This window comes from Taudactylus pleione, unplaced genomic scaffold, assembly GCF_031769625.1.
Source record: "Taudactylus pleione unplaced genomic scaffold, aTauple2 ptg000149l, whole genome shotgun sequence".
Taxonomy (NCBI): Eukaryota; Metazoa; Chordata; class Amphibia; order Anura; family Myobatrachidae; genus Taudactylus; species Taudactylus pleione.
This window is the reverse complement of record NW_028284551.1, coordinates 170,084-194,627: the sequence shown is the minus strand read 5'-3', so window position 1 is coordinate 194,627 and position 24,544 is coordinate 170,084. Positions and strand designations below refer to the sequence as shown.

General features: G+C 43.9%; 1 pseudogene; it reads right to left on the bottom strand.

Annotated features, from left to right (window-relative positions):
• Positions 1-12,346: 12,346 nt before the first annotated feature.
• On the bottom strand, positions 12,347-12,464 carry LOC148522223 (5S ribosomal RNA; annotated as a pseudogene).
• Positions 12,465-24,544: the final 12,080 nt, after the last annotated feature.

Here is a 24,544-nt window from a genome sequence, read left to right as displayed (position 1 = left end):
AATGGCCACCGCGGCCATATTCCTGGCAATCGCTGAGAAAATGGTGCGGCAGAATGCACAGTAGACTCCAAGCACAGACTAGTGCCTGGTACCTGCTGAACCTATCAGTGCGCCACGACCGCCAGAGAGAAAAGAGGAGACCCCAGACGGTGAGTAAACACGGCTCCCTCCTCTCGTAATACGCTCCTGTACTTCCAACAGTGGATAGGGCATTACAGTCACATAGATCCAGTCAAATCAGTAAACAGACAGAAAGCTGCATTTATTACAGAATGCATTGCGGTCACTTTATCTGTAACTCTGCATTGGACCCTGTTTCACTGGAAATGTTTCCTGTTTCCTGTTTCACTTTTCCATGTGGCTCAATTTAAACACACCACCTTCAGTTCTGGAGATAATTATGAAAAAGGGGGGGTGTAAAATTCACTTGAGTGTTCCTGGCGCTTCATACTTTGTACTGTTTTGCTGCTGGCTACTGCTCCTCCGTTATCTGCTATAGGCTGGAAGTCCCAGCACAGACACAGAGGAACAGCACTAAGACATACAGCCCCCTCCCTTCCGACAACCCTGGACAGAGCATAAGCACCTAATAAGGGATTAATCCATTCATAAATTAGGCAGCAGTCAAATCTGAGCATAACATGTAAATCATTTGAAACAATTTGAAATTGAAGGAAATGGGGTTGGCTGTGCCAGGTTGTAGGGTACATGTGCCCCCCCCCTCCCCAAATAGCCGGACCCACATAATGGGGTTATTTCAGAGTCGCACGCTTTTCCGACCGCTTTAGCATCTTTTACTGCAGTCTCATTTGCGATATTATACTAATGCCAGTAAAAGCTCTTCTCAGGTAAATTAGGGTACGTCTGAATGTGCTAGGACTGAGATGCCCACTTTGTGCATCTTTAATAGAGATGAACGATTCAGTTATAGTCTGTTCTTTTCACCACATTAGTGCAAGTTTGGATTTATCTTATTGGCTATCTAAAGGGGCCTATCCATTTGCTGACTTAGATGCAACCAAAACCAGGAGGTTTTGGCTGGAACGTGCAGAAAGTCTGCTAGTGGATAGCCGGCAAGGACCAGCAATACGTGTGCACGCTGGGTCCTTGCCGACCCCGACTATTTCTCCAACATGCCGGTCAACCTGACGACAGTCGTCAGGTTCGGCATGTTAGGGGATAGGAAGCCGGACGTGCAGCAGCGGCAGCACTGAAAAGACGTCCAGTGAACGTCTTCTTTCAGTGCCGCTCAGCACCGGGCGACTTGAAGGTCTGAAGGCTAGACAGTCAGATCTTCAAGTCTATAAATGGATAGGCCCCTTAAAACATGTGAGAGCCAGATAGCCAATAAGATGCCAGTTCTCAGATCCAAATGTAACCAAGCAGAACTGAACCGCTTATCTCTAGCAACAATCCCGCTTGGTGCATCTTTAGAAGCTACCATGGGATATCCCAAGCAAGGTGCAGATTCTCCGTCAGAGTATGGCTTCCAATGTCAGCAATTAAACATCTGAGGGCAATCTGTGCAGGCGCCAGACTCGTTCTGTGCATGTGCAGAACGGGTCTGCCAGCCCGCTCGGAGACTGGCAGCAGACTGTCAATGATTGACAGTCTGCTGCCATTTGGGGGCGGAGAGGGGGCGGCGATGCCCTCCGTTTCCCGAAATGGAGTCATGTCGCTGCCGTTGTGGGGGAGGGAAGAAGCCAGGATCTCCATCGGCTGACGGAGATTTCCTGGCCTCCTACTCTAATCTGCGGCAGCCGGCTGTGGGACCCAATGGGTCATTGCAGCCGACCGATGGTCCGCAGAGTATCCGATGCTGCGTTGGACAACGCAGCTCGGATAAGTAATGCACAGGAGGCGTGATGCCTCCTGCTGCATTACCATAATTGCAAGGATTGCAATTGCAAAGCTGCCTGCGTGCATACATCATATACAGTGTCTATAGCCTGCTTGCAGCTTTGCAATTGCGATCCTTGCTGAATCAGGCCCTGAGTTCGCAACCAGTTGTGTGACACATATGAGATACTCACATAACACGGAATAAGACAGTGCATCTCTAAGTATCTGATTAGCCACTTCCCAGTACCTGCCCAGGTTTGGCCAATACATTTCTGGGACTGCGTGTCTCAGTCGATATTGTGACTTTGGTCCAAATGTTCGGGAATCTGCGCAAGCACCAGACGCGTTCTGCGCATGTGCATAACAGGTCTGCGAGCCTGCACGGAGACTGGCAGCAGTCTGTTTGGGGGCGGGGAGAAGTTGCCCAAAGCAACCAATCAGCTTCTAACTGTCATTTTAAATACTGTGCTAGATAAATAACAGAAGCTGATTGGTTGCCTTTGGCAACTTTTCCACTTTATCTCTCTTCAAGGATTGATATATCTCCTCCCCCGTTATCATTTAATAATGGTGGGGGCTACGGAGCTTAATCACAGTAACATCAAAAGCTGCTCAGCTAACAAGTGATTTATTCCAGCCATCCTGATCCGCAATGCCATCTAGTAGGACGCAGAGCTCCTCACAACCAGACAGATCCCCGTCCACCGAACTCTATGGTGGCCTTCAGGACCAGTCAGACACCATGCTGATATCTGTAATGCTATCTAGTAGGACGCAGCGCTCCTCACAACCAAACAGATCCCCATCCCCAGAACTCTATGGTGGCCTGCAGGACCAGTCAGACACCCTGCTGATATCTGAAATGCTATCTAGTAGGATGCAGCGCTCCTCACAACCAGACAGATCCCCATCCCCAGAACTCTATGGTGGCCTGCAGGACCAGTCAGACACCCTGCTGATATCTGTAATGCTATCTAGTAGAACGCAGCGCTCCTCACAATCAGACAGATCCCTATCCCCAGAACTCTATGGTGGCCTGCAGGACCAGTCAGACACCCTGCTGATATCTGAAATGCTATCTAGTAGGACACAGCACTACTCACAACCAGACAGATCCCCATCCCCAGAACTCTATGGTGGCCTGCAGGACCAGTCAGACACTCTGCTGATATCTGTAATGCTATCTAGTAGGACACAGCGCTCCTCACAACCAGACAGATCCACATCCCCAGAACTCTATGGTGGCCTGCAGGACCAGTCAGACACCCTGCTGATATCTGTAATGCTATCTAGTAGGATGCAGTGCTCCTCACAACCAGACAGATCACCATCCCCAGAACTGTATGGTGGCCTCACAACCAGACAGATCCTCATCTTCAGAACTCTATGGTGGCCCGCAGGACCAGTCAGACACCCTGCTGATATCTGTAATGCTATCTAGTAGGACGCAGCGCTCCTCACAACCAGACAGATCCACATCCCCAGAACTCTATGGTGGCCTGCAGGACCAGTCAGACACCCCTGCTGATATCTGTAATGCTATCTAGTAGGACGCAGTGCTCCTCACAACCAGACAGATCCACATCCCCAGAACTCTATGGTGGCCCGCAGGACCAGTCAGACACCCTGCTGATATCTGTAATGCTATCTAGTAGGATGCAGCGCTCCTCACAACCAGACAGATCTCCATCTCCAGAACTCTATGGTGGCCTGCAGGACCAGTCAGACACTCTGCTGATATCTGTAATGCTATCTAGTAGGACGCAGTGCTCCTCACAACCAGACAGATCCCCATCTCCAGAACTCTATGGTGGCCTGCAGGACCAGTCAGACACCCTGCTGATATCTGTAATGCTATTTAGTAGGACGCAGCGCTCCTCACAACCAGACAGATCCACATCCCCAGAACTCTATGGTGGCCTGCAGGGCCAGTCAGACACCCTGCTGATATCTGTAATGCTATCTAGTAGGACGCAGCGCTCCTCACAACCAGACAGATCCACATCCCCAGAACTCTATGGTGGCCTGCAGGACCAGTCAGACACCCCTGCTGATATCTGTAATGCTAGATGAAAGAGGGTAAGTGTGAAGGAGAGGGGGAGATGGAACCTCTTATTTTAATGAGTGTGGGGGTGGGGGCAGGGCTATTGATTTATTAGTGTGATGGAGCTTAAACATTTAATGTAATGGGAGAGATAGGCTGGGCTATTATTAATGTGGTGGTTGTTAATCACTTGAAGTAATGGGGGATGAGACGCTAGGATATTAATTGCAAAACCAAAGTAGAGTAATCAGGGCGCACATTTTTTTTTAGAGATAGCAGCTCAAAACTCAATCTAATTTTGCCACAAGATGTAAATGATATACAATCAAAACACTGGTGATAGAGTACTTAAGTGCTACTTATATACTTATAACCATATACTCATAAAGGTGATTCCATGTGGCTGTCTTGTCACTTTCTTTAAATTTCTTCTCATCCGTGAGTAGTCATATAAAAAAAAAGAAAAAAGCTGCATGTGTAGAATTTCAACAAAAACACAATTTCAATTTCAAGTTAAGACTGGGTGGTATGGAAGCTCTCGTATTGTTAGGTTTAGGAGGCGGGGAAGGGGGAGTTAGGTTTAGGCATTTACAGGGGGGATTAGGTATAGGCACTGGGGGGAAGGATAGGGTTAGGCACCCCTAAGGAGGGTTAGGGTTAGGTTAGTAAATACTTACCTGTGGACGATCTGGATTTTCACCCATGTCGGGCAGCCGCTGTCGATTCATTTTTAAGCTGGGTACAAAATATATGATAACTTATGCTGATCCACTAACCAGTACACACTGAGCAATTTCTGGCACAATGCTAGAGTCTACTAGTGCCCAGAGTCTACTGCTGTGCTCAGTGAGGGTGGATTGGGGGCGGGGCTTTGTCAGTCCGAGGGTAGGCGGGGTTTCGGACGGACAGCTGACAGAAGGTGGGGGGGAGGGGGTGAAATAGCGATTGTTTGGGGCCTGGCTGTCGGCAAGTGAGTGACCTGTTGGTGGTGACAGGAAAAAGAACATTTTCCTGTCTGCCCAGCAATTTATCCTGTGGGCCTATTTTCAATGGAGGGCCTGGAGCTTCAGTTCCACCCGCCCCATTGTTAATCCGGCCCTGCAGTTGGTAACCTTTGGCTCCCTCTAGAGAAGGTTCCCAGGGCAGTAGCATATATTGACTTTGTTGGATAAACATGAAAAGTTTGACCTTAATATATCTGCATACGCTAGGGATGCTATACATCCCTGGTTTTCCGAGATCATGCCACTTTTTGGACATCCATCCAGGAGTCCCGACAATCGTGTTTGGAACGCACAAATGTCCTGGTTTATGGTGGAGTCGGGCCGGGCACTGGGGGCAGAATAGAAATTAGTGAGGAAGGACACTGGAGGGCGGAAGAGGTCTGGTGACGTGGGTGGAGGTGGTCCCCGGCGGTCAGTCGCATGTTATGACATCATGATGGCAATGGCGCCCGGACATCTTTTTCTTCCTGTCAGACGGGGTGGGCAGTCTGCATTTAGGTTCCAATCCAGATACCCAGAACCAGCCCAGAGAGCATAGTGAGACAGTGTCAGTGAGAATATAGAAAGAGAGACAAAGAGAATTATGAATACCGTAATATCGTTACCCCTAAATAATCGCAAGATGCTATTTAGCGTTACCTGTCACGCAATAAATAATTGCTTTCCAGCCCAACTGTGTTTCCAAAGCACAAAAAGTTCTTATTGCAACAAAAAGTAAGTTACACGATATGATCTATTACAATTAGTGCAAAGACAATTAAATACAAAAGGTGCAGCTTGATACATACGCATACGCACCGGTCTCAGTAAACAGTCATCACTCCAGAAGCCTGTGGTCATCCAAGAAGAATGGCTACTGACTGGGATTGGGACACAGGTTATATACCCTAACAGATCATGATAACAACAATGTAGACAGACAAACATAATTCCATTGGTTCTTGCTCTTGGTCTTTGTAGTACACTGTAGTTCATAGGACAGTTCACTAGGGGTATGTCCCAATTCTCCACAGTCTCTTGATATTACATTGTCTTTTTTTAATTGGTTTAAGACACTACATACAGAATATACATTCTAACCAATAATTTCCTATGATCCATAACCATCGAACGCAAGAGGCGACTCCCTCGCTGATAGACTCGAATATCTGGAAATAAACAGAGTGTCAGTATAGTACCAAACATGCCATGTGTACCATGTTGTATACCTTAAATATCATATACATATATTTCACAACATAATTATATGCTACTAAAACCTCTAATATTACATTTAATGTGAAGGAACCTTTTATGAGTGAGTGTATATTTATGATTATATGTAAGTATGCGTTGTGCGTCTACACGCAGCGTAAAAGGTGCGCTGTGTGCAGTGGTTGTGTACAGTGCAAACATGCGCTGTATGTTTATATTTACAATAGCAACTGTGTGTATGTGTGCATGCATTGTGGATACACATGCGATCGTTTAAGTGTATGTATATATACATATATATATGCAAATGTGCATCAGTGTCATGGATTTATATATATATATATATATATATATATATATAGCTTTATCCAGTAACTGGTTATATTGATATTACTTCTGTCTGAACTAAGGGCCAGATTCAGAGCCGGACGCAATTAGCGCTCGCTCGTCCAGAAAATAGGGGTGGCTATTCAAATGAACCGTTCGCTCTTTGCGGTCTGTTCACGGCTCTAGGTCTGAACGAGCGAACAAAACTTGCGGTCGTTTTTTTGAAAAATACACCCCTGGCCGCTCGCATCCTACGTCATGTCTGCTATTTATTAGATTAATCGAGTACATCGACCAGCGTATGAACTGCTCGCTATTCTTGTGGTTGGTTTTTGCTACCACAATCTTGCGAGCAGTTCTGGCTATAAAATAACCCAGTGATGTGGTCAATGACGCTCCTGTATTAATTATGCACACCCTTAAAACGCCCGTTTTGACCTTTAAGCACGCCTGCGTTCGGATCTCCACTCCCCGTTTTCAAGCACCTTGAAGATGTGGGTGGTAACCCCTGTTACCACCCACATACGCCTCCTCCTGTCACTCAAAATAGCAGGCAAGCGAACAAACGAATTTCGTCCGCACTGACTGGTTCGCGCATGCGTATAACGATCCGTACACATGCGCAGTTGGGCAAACATTGCTCGGAGCGAACGAGCAGCTGCTTACGAGTGGCTCTGAATCAGGCCCCAAGTTAAAAAATTATAGACAGTGGAGTTGTTCTGATCAGAGATGGCCAGCACATACTTGATAGAATCACAATGTAATCAAAGGCCTCTCCAGCCTATTTGGAATGTAAATGCTAGTTCCTTTAGGCATACAATGATAGTCAGACTTAAAGACAATGGTTCATTTAAACACTCGTCTGCACCTCACAGTATGTGTGTGTTTTTCAATTACTAGTCACAGACATGCCCACAGGTCTTGTCCCCCAGCACTGACCAAACCTTGCATTTCTAAATATATATAAAGTCTTTAAATACATATGTGTATCCGTGCGCATTTATTATGTAAAGACTTTAACAGTGTGCAGTAACACGGCAGATGTACACAACGCTAAATAGCGCCGTACACAATGATATTATACTGACTACGCCAGATGGCGTCGTGCAGACAACGCAAACATGGCGTCTTCAGATATTTTCAAAGATCTGATCTCAGCCAATCATCCAGCTTCAACAGACCACCCTTTGATAGCAAACAATACGCTATCACACTCTGATCTTAACCTTTTGTAGTCATGCATAATAATGTATTATTCAAGGTTATAAATGGTGTGACACAAGTAGGTCACTGAACCGTTAAATAATGCATTTCAAGAGGGTAGAACAACCTTTATACGCCATCTGCGGATCTATAGGGATCATTGGTGGGATGTGGGATCTCATCGAACCTATAAAGGAAGTTTGGGGGGATTGACACTACATTATCTAGGATGTTTGAAAATAACTTTAACAATACATTCATGCATGACCACATGATTTTATATTTCATCATCTTATGGTACACTCTAATTCTGGGTTGTAAGACAGTTCTTCCTTGACCTTGGTATCCATAATATCATTGCTTACCACCATCATCTCTGTTTCTCTGTTTTCCCTTGTACATTTTCCACACTTCAAGACATTAGGAACACACCTGACACATAAGCCAATTACTAAGATGACAATAAGTATGAGGATCAAGAGCTTACCCACAATAGCAACCAGTTCTTGGACCCACTCTCCTAGACTGGAGAACCATTTCACAGGGTTCAACCAAGAGAAACACTCTTCTATCTTTTCCTCTACTTCAGCCAGTGAAGCATTATGGTTCTTTCAAAATTCCCATTTCAGCTGCAGAATTTCATCCATCTTCCGGTCTATCACCTCCTTGGGGTCACTAGTCTTATTTGTGATGTATGTGCAACACTTGACACCAAACTGGGTGGCCAAGGTTACACAGTACCCACCAGTAATGGCTGTTAAATAATTTAACACTAGCCTTTGTTGCACAAGTTCTTTCTTATAAGCTTGTAGCTCCTTGCCTGAACATGTCATCATACATCTCGGTGATATTATCTATTAATTTAGCAAGATCTTGGATGTATCTAAAATTTAAAGTACCCAGAGCGATCCTGGTGGGATCTAGTGCTACTAAAATTTGGAAACCAGTTGTTTCGCTAATCAACTGTGTAGCTGCATGTATGTCACCAGGTATCATGTTTCTTTTGTCACGGTGTTCATAATGCATATGAAGATATAGAGATGGTGTGTTTTTATGGATACCAAGCATTTCACCATGTGTAAGGGTCATGACCTCTGGAAGTACCCTTCCCAGATAACATAAACCTTCGGAACTCGGAGAGAGCCACTTATGCGCTTTCCTTCCACATATATAATACACATCATCTGGGAGTACATAAGGAATAGACTGCATCATTATCATCGGACACAATTCTCTAACAAATAATCCTACCCCAGATTTTCCCATATGAGCGATACACGTTTTAAGTTGTACAATAACTGCCAAGTACCCTTCTGGTACTCTGCCAATCATTACCTTGGTGGAACTAAGTGTATACTTATACCGGAAGCGTCTTCCACTTTTAATGTTACGTATAAGTCCACATCTACTGGTGCATTATCAGCTCTGTGTGAAAAGGTAATTGTCTGACTGTTCCCGGACACCTCCCAATTTCCTGGTTTATTGGAATTGGTGATATTTAAACATAACAGGGATCTATCTACATGGTACAGTTGAAGCTTAAAATTTGGAGGTTTGGACTTAACGAATTTCCCGTCCAGCGGTTTCCCCTTTTGTAATCCAAGAACCTCAGAGACATTTAACGGGAATGGTACTAAACCTATATTATGTTGTCCCTGAGGCACATGAGTGCAAACCTAACACTCAGTCTGCTTTAAGACCTTACCCACTAAGGAATGGTAATCCTCTAAAGGATGCTCACCCAAATACAGGTTACCCTTGGACTGGTATCGCTGGATGCACTTCTCATCAATTAGGGATCCACAGTTTGCACACATACTCAGACAACAGACCTTCACAATGACTCCGAGTTTCTGGGATAACAGATCTATTAATTACTGTACTGAGTTTGGTCAGATACTGCCCTGGTGAATGTATTGCTCCTTCTCCCGACTCTACTCCGTCGGTATCATTATTGACCTCTCCCTCCATTATCTGTCCACCTTTACAGAAACAGGATATCCCGAACCAAACAAGGATGATGAGAATTCTGGAAGAAAATAGGAACGCAAACCCAGCCCACCATTCCATTGCTGGAATAGTGGACTGCAAATTTCTCTAGCTCAGGTATCTCACTGCAGTCTTTAACTTTCCCGGAACAAGCTCACAATTGACAAGTCTACGTTTTCTGCCTCGGCTCCGCCTTGTATCTCCACCGGTTGGTTGACCTTACTGCAGTGAGTGGAATGGACCCAGGTATCTCTCTCTGGCACTTTCAAAGATGTTGTACTTGTCAGCAACACTTGATATGGACCTTCACACTGATCTGTCAGACAACCTGAACGTAAGAAATTTCGAATCATAACAAATTCTCCAGGTTCAACATCATGACAGTTTGTTTCAGGCATATCAGGTGACAACAATTTAAATTTCTCCTGCTGCTGCTTCAGCTGTTTATTCATGCTTATGAGATATTTTACCGTAACCTCATTATTACTTTTCAAATCGTTCTGTGGACTTACAATCAAGTGCGGTTGTTTCCCAAACAGTATTTCAAAGGGGGACAAATTAAGAGGAGCTCTAGGAGTGGTTCTGATGCTATGGAGGATGAGCGGTAAGGCTTCAAGCCACCCCAGTCCAGTCTCTGCCATGGTCTTACTTAGTTTTTTCTTAATAGTATAGTTTACCCTCTCCACCTTGGCACTGGCTTGCGGTCGGTAGGGGGTGTGAAGTCAACTATTAATACCCATGAGCTTACACATGTTCTGGAAGACATCACCTGTGAAATGAGTACCCCTATCACCTGAATCTAGGGATACCGTATCTGCATACAAACTCCTGAACAATCTTTTTAGCAGTAAAAGCAGCAGTATTAGTGGCAGCTGGATATGCCTCAACCCAATTAGAAAACACATTGGTACAAACTAATACATACTTGAGATTCCTGCAGGGTGGTAATTGGATGAAATCAATTTGTATTACCTGAAAAGGTCCGTCTGTCGGAGGGATGTGGGATGGCTCAGTAGGGATTGTTTTCCCTACGTTTTTCCTCAAGCAAGTCAAACAGGACATAGCCCTCTTTTCAGCTTGGGAGGAGAAGCCTAGTGCACACCAACTTGCACATACCTTGATTTCCTAGGTGAGTCAAACCGTGCGCTGCCTCAGCCAAGGTTGGGTAATATGCCTTGGGTGCAACAGGCCTACCTTGTCCATCTCTCCAAAATCCAGAGGACTCTTGGACACATCCCTTTGATCTCCAGACTGCTCTTTCCTGTATGGAGCACAAATTTAGCATCTCAATTAATTTCCGCACATCAATTGCTTGAAAAAAACATCATTTGATTAATTGGCATGTTCACTCTTAAACCTGCTGTCCATTTGACAGCTTCATCTGCCCTGTTATTGCCCAGTGACACTGGGTCTTCCTTGCACGTGTGGGCTTTACACTGAATGACGGCTACTGCCTTTGGTTTTTGAATTGCTGTCAACAGTCCTTTTATGTGGTATGAGTGTGCAACTGGTGTGCCTGCTGCTGTCATAAAATTTCTCAAACGCCAAAGAGCTCCAAAATCATGCACTACCCCGAAGGCGTACCTGGAGTCAATGTAGATGTTAGCTGACTTACCTTCTGCAAGTTCACACGCTCTCCTTAATGCCACCAGCTCAGCTACTTGTGCTGAGTGAAGTGGACCAAGTGGTTCAGCTTCTACAACATCTTCATCATTTACAACAGCATAACCTGTGCATAATTCACCTGTGTCAGTTTGTCTATTTCAACTCCCATCCGTGTAAAACGTCAAATCTACATTTTCTAAGGGTGTATCACGTATGTCTGGTCTTGCAGTAAAGGTCTGATTCAGATATTCCATACAATCATGTGTATCAGTTTACCTGCAAAACTCACCTTCAGCCAGTGGCTCACCTCTCTCCACCCTTTGTGCCTTCCTAGTTACATATGGTAAGTATGTTGCTGGATTTAAAGTGTTACAATGTTTAATGGTGATATTTGCAGGTGCCATTAGAGCTAGTTCCCATTTCATGAACTTAGCTGAAGAAACATGTCTACTTTGGGCAGAATACAGCATGGGGTGTAAAAACAATCATATCATGACCTAATACTACATCCTCACTCTTATTTACCAAAAGAGCAGTCGCTGCTACACTTCTTAAACACGTTGGAAGTGATCTTGCCACAGTGTCCAATTGGGCACTGTAGTATGCTACAGGTCTACTAGCGTCACCATGCTTTTGTGTGAGGACACCTGCCACACAGCCATCAGCTTCCGTACAATATAACTCAAAGGGTTTTTCATAATCTGGTATTCCCAGGGCAGGTGCTCTTGTCAGACTATCCTTAAGGTTAAGTAAAGCCTGCTCTGTCTCCTCAGTGTGTGTGACATGAACGGGTTTTGAGGATGAAACTAACTCCTGCAATGGTAATGCCAAAATAGAAAAACCTGGGATCCACATTCTGCAGTATCCACACATTCAAACACAAAGAAAGAAGTAAGGCTCTTTGTTGGGGCACACTTAGAAGAATTATTCAAAGATATTAAGTTTTAAAAATTTACTTTTAATATAAATATTAAAAATAATATTTAGTGGTACCAATAATAACACATATAAATAAATTGGCGAAAATATTTATTAGGACAATTTCTGCAATTCACATACCACACAAGAAAAATAGTGAATATACTAAGATGAAATAGGAAAATACCATTAACCCCAATAAAACAGTGCAGATATTTTTATCCTACAGTACCAGGTCTTCCTAGACGGTCTCCCATACTAGTACTAACCAGGCTTTTACTGTATCGCTTCCAAGATCAGACGGGTTTGGGCATGATCAGTAAAATATGACTGTAGGTTTAATTGGTATAAATGTAATATGGTTGGTTATAATATTTTCTAATATTTTCTAAATTTTTGGTTCTGTGCGGAATCTCTCCCTTTTCCTTTACACGTATCCACACATTCCCAAGAAGGTATGGATTTGCTGTTGGTTTTGCAGCAGTGTCATGGTTTGTATGGCCTGTATTCTGTCAGTTGTCAAATGTCGTAGCCCCTGGGTTAGACAGTGTCCCAAATATTTGACCCTAGTCTGGCATGGCTGCAATTTGTCCTTTGCAACCTTGTGCCCTGTTTGTGAGAGATGAAGTAACAACAGTTTAGTATCATTTAAACATGACATAAATGAATCAGAGCATAACAATAAATTGTCTACATATTGAATTAGAACAGATCCATTATGGGTTGCGGATGGAGGAATCTGCATAAGGATGACAGCTAGATTTGGCACTACGGGGAATTGGCTCTCAACTACTTTATTAACCCCTCTAAGGTCCTGTACTAATCTATAGCCCCTCCTCCCAGCCTTCTCCACTTGAAAAATGGGACTATTGGCTACACTTGCTGTACGGACTAAAATTCCCTGTTGCAATAACCGCTCAAATATGGGATAAACCCCTATCTCTACTTCTGGTTTTAACGGGTACTGGGGAATTTTTGTAGCGTGCCTACCACTTTTTAGATTTATCATTACGGGAGCTACATTTGCCATCAATCCAGTGTCCTGTCCATCTTTGGTCCAGAGGGACCCTGGTATTTGTAACAACATTTCCTTTACCTGGGGTGAAATTTGCTCTAGAATGGTAGAGTGCAACATTAGTCTTTGTGGGGTGTCCAATATATCCCTTACCTCATGTGCAACCTTCTCTGGAATATCTAGGAATATACCATCAGGGGTACAGTAAATGACACATCCCATTTTACACAACAAATCCCTTCCCAGTAGGTTAGTAGGAGCCACTGCTGCCAAGAGAAAAGAATGTTTGGTTTGCAATGGTCCGATAGTAACCTCTGCGGATTTGGTTAAAGGATAATGTTGCACTTTACCAGTTACCCCTATGGCTGGTATGGTCTTGTTAGTAACCTGAAAATTTAATGGAGATTTTATCACTGACCTGGTCACCCCTGTGTCTATAAGAAAAGTATGTTTAGTACCAGCTACATCAACTGTCATTGTAGGTTCTTCCCCAGTATTCTCAGTTAACCTGACTGGCTGTAGACTACAGGTATTACCTGACCCCTAGCACTGACTATCTTCTTCAAGTAAAGCATTTACTGCCACTATGTGTGCTGATGACTGTTGGAACTGTCCTGACTTCTGTGGGTGTTTAGGTGCCCCCTGGTAAGGTGGCCCCCTCCTCTTCTCCCTGCAGTTTCTACTTATGTGTCTTATCTGATTACAGTTATAACACCTTCGTGAATATGTGTTGAAAGGTTGTTGTTGTGTGGGTTGGGGTACATGAAGAGTTTGAGGCTGTGTATGGTATGTGTGTTGAGGCGAGTTATGTTGATATGTGTTTTGTTGCTGATGCGTGTGTGGCTGCGCAGAATGGTATGTACTGAGAGCATGTAGTTGCGCAGGTGTACATGTCTCTAGTGGCTGTATATACATTGCTTCCAAAGCTTCTAACAGCCATTAGCTTTTTGCTTTGTGTTTCTCTTTTCCTGAGGATGTTTTTATCATGTTCAATAGCAGATTCCCTGAGAGCATCTACCGTGATTCCCCTCCAGTTAGGCTGGGAGGTCTGAACCCTGGTCTTTAGGTTGTCTTTAAGACCATCCATAAGTACCGTGACTGCTACTTCCCTGTGGTATGTGTTGTCTTTTATGTCTTCTATCCCAGTGTACTGGGTGATAGTCTGCAGTGCTCGGGTGAAATAATCTGCTGCAGACTCACTCTCCTTCTGTTTAATGGTGAAAATTTTACTCCAGTTCACTACTACTGGAATATATACGGCCAATTGGGTGACTATGCGGGCAATGTTATCTTGGTTACTTTCATCAGTTAAGGGATTGTCTCCATCCAATACACAGGCCGTGATGAATCTTTTCACATCGGTATTAGATGGAAGACATGCCCGTAATACCACTCGCCAATCCCTGTTGGTTGGCTCGTGAGCATTACCGAGATCCTTAACAAATTTTTGGCATTTAGCTAATTCTTTTCTAGGGTTGGGAAAGTCTGACAATATAGAATGCAGCTCTGCTCTCGTCCATGTACAATGCATAGTTACATCCCTTGTAGGCACTACACCGTTTGCGTCTGGATTCCCTTGGGAACTGTTATTGTCCGGACAGGATGGACACCTACCACATCGCTATCTTTGGCCTTGGTACTTGGGGGGTTCAGTCTACTACTGCTACGTATTATATTACTTCCACCAACTGCAGCTGTCGCTTCTGTTGGTGGCGCTACAGCTGATAGGATCACCTCTGCTGCTATACCTGGTGGGGTCACTCCCTATACTTGCTGCGGTGGAATAGCTAACATTTGAACAGCATGTGAAATGGCAGATACTACAACAGGTTCATCATCTGATTCATAAACATTTTACTTATACTTACTCAGGATAGGGTACAAGTTACTTGTTACATTTTTATTATTTTTGGTATCAGCTGTACCTGAACCTTCAGCCGCATAGGGCGGCGGAGGTCTGCTTGCGCTAATGCCTGCACCTTCGGCAATGCTACCTTGCCGTGCGTGCATGCTCCCTTGAGGCGCGCACACCGTGCTATTTAGCATTGCTTGCGCGCTCCCTTGCGTCGTGAGCGCGACGCTATTTTGCGTTGCGTGCATGGCGCTAAGCCATGTGTTCCCCTCATGTTGCCATAGTTTTAAACAATCATTATACTTTATTCATTTCTTTAGAGATTTCACCACACAGATGCTATCCCTAACATTATTCAACACCTCCGCATCAAAACTGCCAATTTTAGGAAAAGGTTTCACACACATTCTGGTCATCTTAACCCATACATTACAGTATGCAGTTGTATACGCACCATATTTTGTATACATTATATGCCTTGCCAAACCTGTCGGTCCTTCCAAAAGCAGCACATCGTCCACCATACCCAGCGTCAGCCTGGCACCCATCTGGGAAAACGCTAAGCACTTTTCACTAGTATGTGGACCAGTGAACGATTCCTGAGAGCTACGTTCACACACTCCTTCTCTTGTGCACAACCGGCCTGATAAGCATTGCGGACAGCGTGCACAAGAGGAGCAGGATATTCCTATGAGATTATCCTGCTTTCAGACAGATCTCCGCAAAAGCTCTGTCTCGGCTTCTTCCCGTTATGTGCTACCAACCGTTGAGCGTTACTGCCAGCACACACAACGAGGATCAAAATAATGCCTATGCACTTATTCTGACTCCAGATGAATCCACACAAGCTTCATCTAAGCTTCCTTTTTGAGTACTTTCCACTGTTAGCATTTAAGAGTTCCAATAACTCTCACCCTTTTCAGTGATTTCGTCCACTACCCCCAGTCACAATCACTGTCTGCCCAACCGTGCGGTCCAACCGCAATGCCCAGAGAACCTAACTGATCAATGGACCTTTGCGACCACTATTTGAGGGCCGAATTTCGAAAACCTACTTGTTTTCTCCAAGGTACAAAATCCCTGTCCTTGCTGCAATACACCTGCTATGTGTACACACCCAGTAGCTTTCTGCCTTGTCAGACGCCTGCCAAGTCTTAAGGACCAACACACGGTACCTAGGCCAATAGGAAACACACAGTACTCCTATTTCATGTCACAAGCACACGTTCACTTTCAAACACCTTTTCTGCGCAGAAAAATAAACCTTTCCCCAGTATGGCAGTATGATTCAGAGACCTTAAACAATGCAATCACGCTATCAATACAACAATGTTATCTTACTGATTGTTTAAACATATGGAAGCAATATAAGAAACACATACACTATTGTGCAAATCGCACCTTAGCGCCAAACCTAACAAAGCAAGAAACAGATTTATTTTTCTTCCGTCCCCAGGTCCTAGTCAGCGCCCCTTTGAAATCACACAATAACGGATATCGGTTTCTCAACACTAGATGGTAGGTTTCGAACACAGTGCGTTCTTCCTGCGTATGGCGCCATCCACACTTTGTTGAGAAAGCGAGAGCCGTGTTACCATGTAAAATCGGGTAGCGTGACCTCCAAAGTATGAGCCCCCAACTATGAATACCGTAATATTGTTACCCCTAAATAATCGTAAGACGCTATTTAGCCTTACCTGTCGCGCAATAAATAATTGCTTTCCAGCCCAACTGTGTTTCCAAAGCACAAACAGTTCTTATTGCAACAAAAAGTAAGTAACACGCTATGATCTATTACAATTAGTGCAAAGACAATTAAATACAAAAGGTACAGCTTGATACATACTCATGCGCATCGGTCCCAGTAAACAGTCATCACTCCAGAAGCCTGTGGTCATCCAAGAAGAATGGCTACTGACTGGGATCGGGACACAGGTTATATACCCTACAGATAATGATAACACAATGTAGACAGACAAACATAATTCCATTGGTTCTTGCTCTTGGTCTTTGTAGTACGCTGTAGTTCATAGGACAGTTAGGACAGTTCACTAGGGGTATGTCCCAATTCTCCACAGTCTCTTGAGATTACATTGTCTTTCTTTAATTGGTTTAAGACACTACATACAGAGTATATATTCTAACCAATAATTTTCTATGATCCATAACCATCGAACGCAAGATGCGACTCCCTCGCTGATAGACTCGAATATCTGGAAATAAACAGTGTGTCAGTATAGTACCAAACATGCCATGTCTACCATGTTGAATACCTTAAATATCATATACATACATTTCACAACATAATTATATGCTACTGAGTGAGAGTATATTTATGATTATATGTAAGTATGCGTTGTGCATCTACATGCAGCGTAAAAGGTGCGCAGTGTGCAGTGGTTGTGTACAGTGCAAACATGCGCTGTGTGTGTGTTTATATTTACAATAGCAACTGTGTATATGTGTGCACACATTGTGGATACACATTCGATCGTTTAAGTGTATGTATATATGTGTGTGCAAATGTGCCTCAGTGTCATGGATTCTCATATATACATATATATATATATACATATATACACATATCTAGCTTTATCCAGTAACTGGTATTATTGATATTACTTCTGTCTGAACTAAAAAATTACAGACAATGGAGTTGTTCTGATCAGAGATGGCCATCACATACTTGATGGAATCACAATGTAATCAAAGGCCTCTCCAGCCTATTTGGAATGTAAATACTAGTTCCTTTAGGCATACAATGATAGTCAGACTTAAAGACAATGGTTCATTTAAAACATTCGTCTGCTTCTCACAGTATGTGTGTGTTTTTTAATTACTAGTCACAGACATGTTCACAGGTCTTGTCCCCCAGCACTGACCAAACCGTGCATTTTTAAATATATATAGTCTTTAAATACATATGTTTAACCGTGTGCATTTATTATGTAAAGACTTTAACAGTGTGCAGTAACACGGCAGATGTACACAATGCTAAATAGCGCCATACACCGACTACGCCAGATGGCGTTGTGCAGACAACGCAAACATGGCATCTTCAGATATTTTCAAAGATCTGATCTCAGCCAATCATCCAGCTTCAACAGAATATAGATAGTCTGAGAGAATATAGGTAGACAGAAAGTATATAGGTAGAGAGACAGACAACAGCCATAGATAGACTGCACTGCTGAGGTTGCTGACTGACTGGACCAGATGTGACAGTAATACACAAACAGTCACAGTCACTGTACAATTACAACCCAGACTATACAAAATACATGGATAGGACAAAAAAGGTTATCTGCACTTTTGTGAATATGTATAAACTGCTCAATAACGGGCAAATAGTATACAGTATATGGAAAAACCGAGCGCTGGTGTGTATGGTGCAGCAAATTTACTTTATGATGGATGAGTGAAAGAAAAAAAAATAAACAAAGATAAAATGACACACTAAAAAACACTAACAAATTAAAAATAGAAAAGAACAGAAAATGCATAGAAATGAGAGATGTGCAGATTCGGTTTTACTCAGATATGTCCGGATCTCAAAACGGCATCTTATAGGCTATCGGCTATCACGTGTTTTGGATAGCCAATAAAATAAATCCGAACTAATCCGAACTTGCGATAATTTTGGCGAAGAGCTGTGTAAAACCGAACCAACACATCTCTAATAGAAATAAATGAAAAGTATATAACAAAAATAAAATGATCAAGCAAAATGATGCTCATACTCTTTTGAATAATTTGAGTTGGGCTACAGCCAGAGTTATTTAGCGGATGTCTATCAGAATTATTTCCCTATTGCTTACCCTACCTGGTGTGGGTTCTTCAGACAGGTGCTTCAGTCCTCCTCAGGCCAAAGAGAATATACATAGACAGAGTCACAGAGACAATATAGATAGACAGGCAGAAAGTATATAGATAGAGAGCGACAGACAACAGCCATAGATAGACTGCACTGCTGAGGTTGCCGACTGACTGCACCAGCACCTGGCTGTGACAGTAATACACAAACAGTCACTGTACAATTACAACCCATGGCAATACAGACTATACAAAATACATACTGTATAGTATACAGGTATTTGAGGAAGACCCCATAGCAAATGTTTGTAAGGGCCCCTATGCCCCACCCAATGGTGAAAAATGTATATAACACACGTAACGTTGATAAGGGAGATAGCTCCCCTCAGCTCTGGGCATCTTTACAGTTGCACCCCTTGTGCCTATGGTAGTTACACCTATGATAGTATTCTATATTATATATAGCCTTACTATATTATTATAGCCTGTTTTCTGGCGGCTGCCTCGGTGCCTCCGGGTCTGCTCCCGACCGTACCTGTTGTTTTTTTTCCCTTGAACTAGTGACTTAGCTTATTTTGACAAATATTACCTTGCAATATAAGGGAGAAATACATAAATATATATTGAAGTTTAAATTGTATTTGGCTTTTACTCTGAGCCTGGCAAATCATCGTTACACTACTAATTGTTGTGCAAAGCAGCAAAAGATTTTATATACTAATAAAAATAAACGACACAATTACCATGTAGTAAGGGAAAAAAAATATATATTTGTATTTCAACTTGGTCTTGGGTCATTTGCAGTGGCGGTCTAGGCCGGGGGGCAGGGTGCCATGTGCCCCTCGCGCCGCAGGCCGTGGGCAGTCTGTGTCACTGTGACACAGACTGCACCGCGTGTGTAGCGCTGACCGGACGGAGTTCGGCCAGCGCTACACAAGTGACAAACACACAGCCGCCGGCTCCGGCAGCTGTGTGTTTGTTTTGATCAGCAGCTAATGAGAGTCTGTCAGACTCTCATTAGCTGCTGCTGCGCCCACTGTGGGAGCCGCTCCATCTTCCGGCTCCCGCAGTGGGCAATGGGAGAGGCGTCATAACGTCATATGACATCTCTCCCATAATGCAGAGCGGGCCGGCCCAGCCCGGGAAGGACAGAAGGAGGAGCGGATGGCGACGGCGGGAGCGAGGATTGAGGTAAGTGTTTTTTTATTTTTTTTATTACGTGTGTCTACTGGGGGAGGGGCGGGCACTACAAGGGGGGATTACTAATACTGGGGGCACTACAAGGGGGGGACTACTACTACTGGGGGCAATACAAGTGGGGGACTACTACTACTGGGGGCAATACAAGGGGAGGACTACTACTGCTGGGGGCACTACAAGGGGGGGACCACTACTGGCGGCACTGTAAGGTGGAGACCACTACTGGGGATTGTTACTGGGGGCACTTCAATGGGGGGACTACTACTACAAGGGGGGGACTACAACTAGGGGCACTACAAGGGGGGACTACTACTACTAGGGGCACTACAAGGGGAGGGGACAACTACTAGGGGCACTGCATAGGGGGGAGGGTACTACTACTAGGGGCACTACATAGGGGGGAGGGGACTACTACTAGGGGCACTACATAGGGGGGAGGGGACTACCACAGGGGGCACTGCATCGAGGGACCACTGCTGGGGGCTCTATAAAAAGGGCAATACTGGGGGTACTGCATAGGGGGAGACAACTGGTGCCACTATTTAAGGGACACTGCATAAGGGTTACCACTATTGGGGGCACTGCTTGGGGGGTGGACTGCTACTGGGGGCACTATATAAGGGGCACTGCATAGGGGTACCACTACTGGGGGCACTATATAAGGGGCTTACTACTGGGGGCACAAGGGGCATTGCACAGGGGGGACCTCTACTGGGGGCACTGTATAAGGGGCACTGCATAGGGGGGAATCACTACTGGGGGCACTACTGGAGGCCTGCATAAGGGGGTCCCCTCGCGCAAGCACGTTCTTCAGGCACCCTGGCTACACGCTACTCCTCTGCCAGGGCCGCCTACATGCATTTGCCCCCCAGGCTAAAAGTTGCCAGCCAGCCCCTGGTCATTTGCCTCAAAATACTGTCACCCATCATTTACAGTATATAATATCCTATTTGGTATTTAAGCTTACAGTTCTAATTTATAATTATTTTATAACGCCACCTCCAAAGAGAAAATGTCAGTTAACTGAAAATTGCGTAATGACTTTTCCTTTTTTTTAAAGAAATGTAAAGAGAATGACAATGAAACTGTTAGGCTCAATGTGCAGTGCTGTGTTTGCAATTGGCCGTGGTGGGAGGTCTGACATTATGGACCATATTAAATCAAAGAAACGCAAACTTGCAGCTCAGGCTCTTTAGCTTCCGGGAAGGTGACCAGTGTTTATACACCTAGTGTCAAAGCGGGTAATGAGTCTCCTGCTCTCAAAATCAGTATGAAAGTGAGGCAACATCATCATTCAGCTACATCATAATGTAAAGTTAAATATTTCTTTATTTGTTTAGTAGTTACATTTTTTTTTTATGAAAATGCACCTAGACAGGGTAAATTGTGAACTTTAAATGTGCTTATAATGTCCAAGCACTTTAATCTGATCCTCCTATTCAATTTGGTTAATGTATTAGATTATACAGTCAGGTGCATAAATATTGGGACATTGACAGAATTTTCATATTTTGGCCTCTAGTCACCACCACAATGGCTTTGAAATGAAACAAACAAGATGTGCTTTAATTGCAGACTTTCAGATTTAATTTGAGGGTAATTACATCCAAATCAGGTGAACGGTGTAGGAATTACAACGGTTTCTATATGTGCCTCCCACTTTTTAAGGGGCCAAAAGTAATGGGACAAACTAAACAATCTTAAATCTAACTTTCACTTTTTAATACTTTGTTGCAAATCCTTTGCAGGCAATTACAGCCTGAAGTCTGGAATGCATAGACATCACCAGACGCTGGGTTTCATCCCTGGTGATGCTCTGCCAGGCCTCTACTGCAAATGTCTTCAGTTCCTGCTTGTTCTTGGGGCATTTTACCTTCAGTTTTGTCTTCATCAAGTGAAATGCATGCTCAATCGGATTCAGGTCAGGGGATTGACTTGGCCATTGCATAACATTCCACTTTTTAGCCTTAAAAAACTCTTTGGTTGCTTTTGCAGAAAGCTTCGGGTCATTGTCCATCTGCACTGTGAAGCACCGTCCAATGAGTTCTGAAGCATTTTGACTGAATATGAGCATATAATATTGCCCGAAACACTTCAGAATTCATTCTGCTGCTTTTGTCAGCAGTCATATCATCAATAAATACAAGGGAACCAGTTCCATTGGTAGCCATACATGGCCACGCCATGACACTACCACCACCATGCTTCACTGATGAGGTGGTATGTTTTGGATCATGAGCAGTTCCTTTCCTTCTACATACTTTTCTCTTCCATCACTCTGGTACAAGTTGATCTCTGTTTCATCTGTTCCTAGGATGTTGTTCCAGAACTGTAATGGCTTTTTTAGCTGTTGTTTGGCAAACTCTAATCTGGCCTTCATGTTTTTGTGGCTCACCAATGGTTTACATCTTGTGGTGAACCCTCTATATTCACTCTTGTGAAGTCTTCTCTTGATTGTTGACTTTGACACATATACACCTACCTCCTGGAGAGTGTTCTTGATTTGGCCAACTGTTGTGAAGGGGATTTTTCTTCACCAGGGAAATAATTCTTCTGTCATCCACCACAGTTGTTTTCCGTGGTCTTCCGGGTCTTTTGGTGTTGCTGAGCTCTCCGGTGCATTCTTTCTATTTAAGAATGTTCCAAACAGTTGATTTGGCCACACCTAATGTTTTTGCTATCTCTCTGATGGGTTTGTTTTGATTTTTCAGCCTAATGATGGCTTGCTTCACCGTTCACCTGATTTGGATGTAATTATCCTCAAATTAAATCTGAAAGTCTGCAGTTAAAGCACATCTTGTTTGTTTCATTTCAAAGCCATTGTGGTGGTGAATAGAGGCCAAAATATGAAAATTCTGTCAATGTCCCAATATTTATGCACCTGACTGTATGTAGTGGGTACTGGGCTACCTTCTTTTTCTTCATTTTCTTCCTTTCCTCCTCCTCTCACTCTTGTTTCTTGAGAGGATATCATTCAATTGTAATTTGTTAAAGAACATATTTTTTGTATCACTGGCTCGATTCAATTCAGCGTGATTCTGAATAGCCCCAGGACTCAGGAGGGAGCTCCCGGAGCTATTTAAATCACTGCGTTGTTTGGTTCGACAATTGCCAGTAAGGCCCGTATTCAATTAGCCGCGAAAAGTTGGAATCCACAAAAAAGTATCGCCGATTGCGACTTTTTGCAAGGTGGAAACTTATCTCCGTAGTCAATTGCAAACAGTTTTCGCGTACGTGAAAATGCGATGCAATGTAATAAGCGAAAATTATTCGCCTATGAATCAATGTAGGTGGTGAAAAAAAGTGAAAAATCGCTATTTTGGGGTGCAAAGGTGGGGAATCCACCCAGCACCCTTATAACAGTCCCCCAAAGGTTAACTGTGTCAAAAAAAATGAAGGAACTAGGGGTGTGCACCGGCAACTTTTCGTGATTTGTGTTTTGGTTTTGGATCTGGATTGGTTTTGCCAAAACCACCCTTCCGTGTTTTGGGTTCTGTGTTTTGGATCTGTATTTTTTTTAAAAAAAAAGCATAAAAACAGCTAAAATCACAGAATTTGTGGGTTTTTCTGATCCTATGCTATTATTAACCTCAATAACCTTAATTTCCACTCATTTACAGTCTTTTCTGAACACCTCACAATAGTGTTTTTATGTCCAAAAGGTTTTACCGAGGTAGCTGGATGACTATGCTAAGCGATACGAGTGGGCGGCACAAACACATGGCCCATCTAGGAGTGGCACTGCAGTGGCAGACAGGATGGCAGTTTGAAAAACTAGGCCCCAAACTGTACATAATGCAAAGAAAAAAAAGAGGTGCAAGATGGAATTGTCCTTGGGCCCTCACACCCACCCTTATGTTGTATAAACAGGACATGCACACTTTAACAAAGCAATCATTTCAGCGCCAGGGTCTGCCACACGACTGTGGCTGAAATGATTGGTTCGTTTGGGCCCCCACAAAACAAGCTGGCAATTAATCTGTCCCTGCACAAACTGGCTCTACGGAAGCAAGATGTCGTCCTCATCCTCCTCATCCACCGATTCCTCACCCTCTTCAGTGTTGTGTACATCCTCATCCTCACAGAGTATTAACTCGTCCCCGCTGGAATCCACCACCACAGGTCTCTCTGTACATGCTGAAGGCTGGTCTCCCTGGTAGAGTTGATAATTTATTTTTATGAACATCATCTTCTAAACATTTTGTGGAAGCAACCTCCTACGCCTTTCGCTGACAAGGTTCCCGGCTGCACTAAACACTCTTTCGGAGTACACACTGGAGGGGGGGCAACTCAGCTAAATAGAGCCAGTTTGTACAGGGGCCTCCAAATTGCCTCTTTTTCCTGCCAGTACAGGTACGGACTGTCTGACATGCCTACTTGGATGCTGTCACCGATGTAATCCTCCACCAGTCTGTCAATGGTGACAGTATCATATGCAGTGACAGTAGACATGTCAGAAATTGTTGCCAGGTCCTTCAGTCTGGACCAGATGTCCAAACTTGGTCCTGCCTGCCCTGCATCCCCGCCAACGGGTTGCT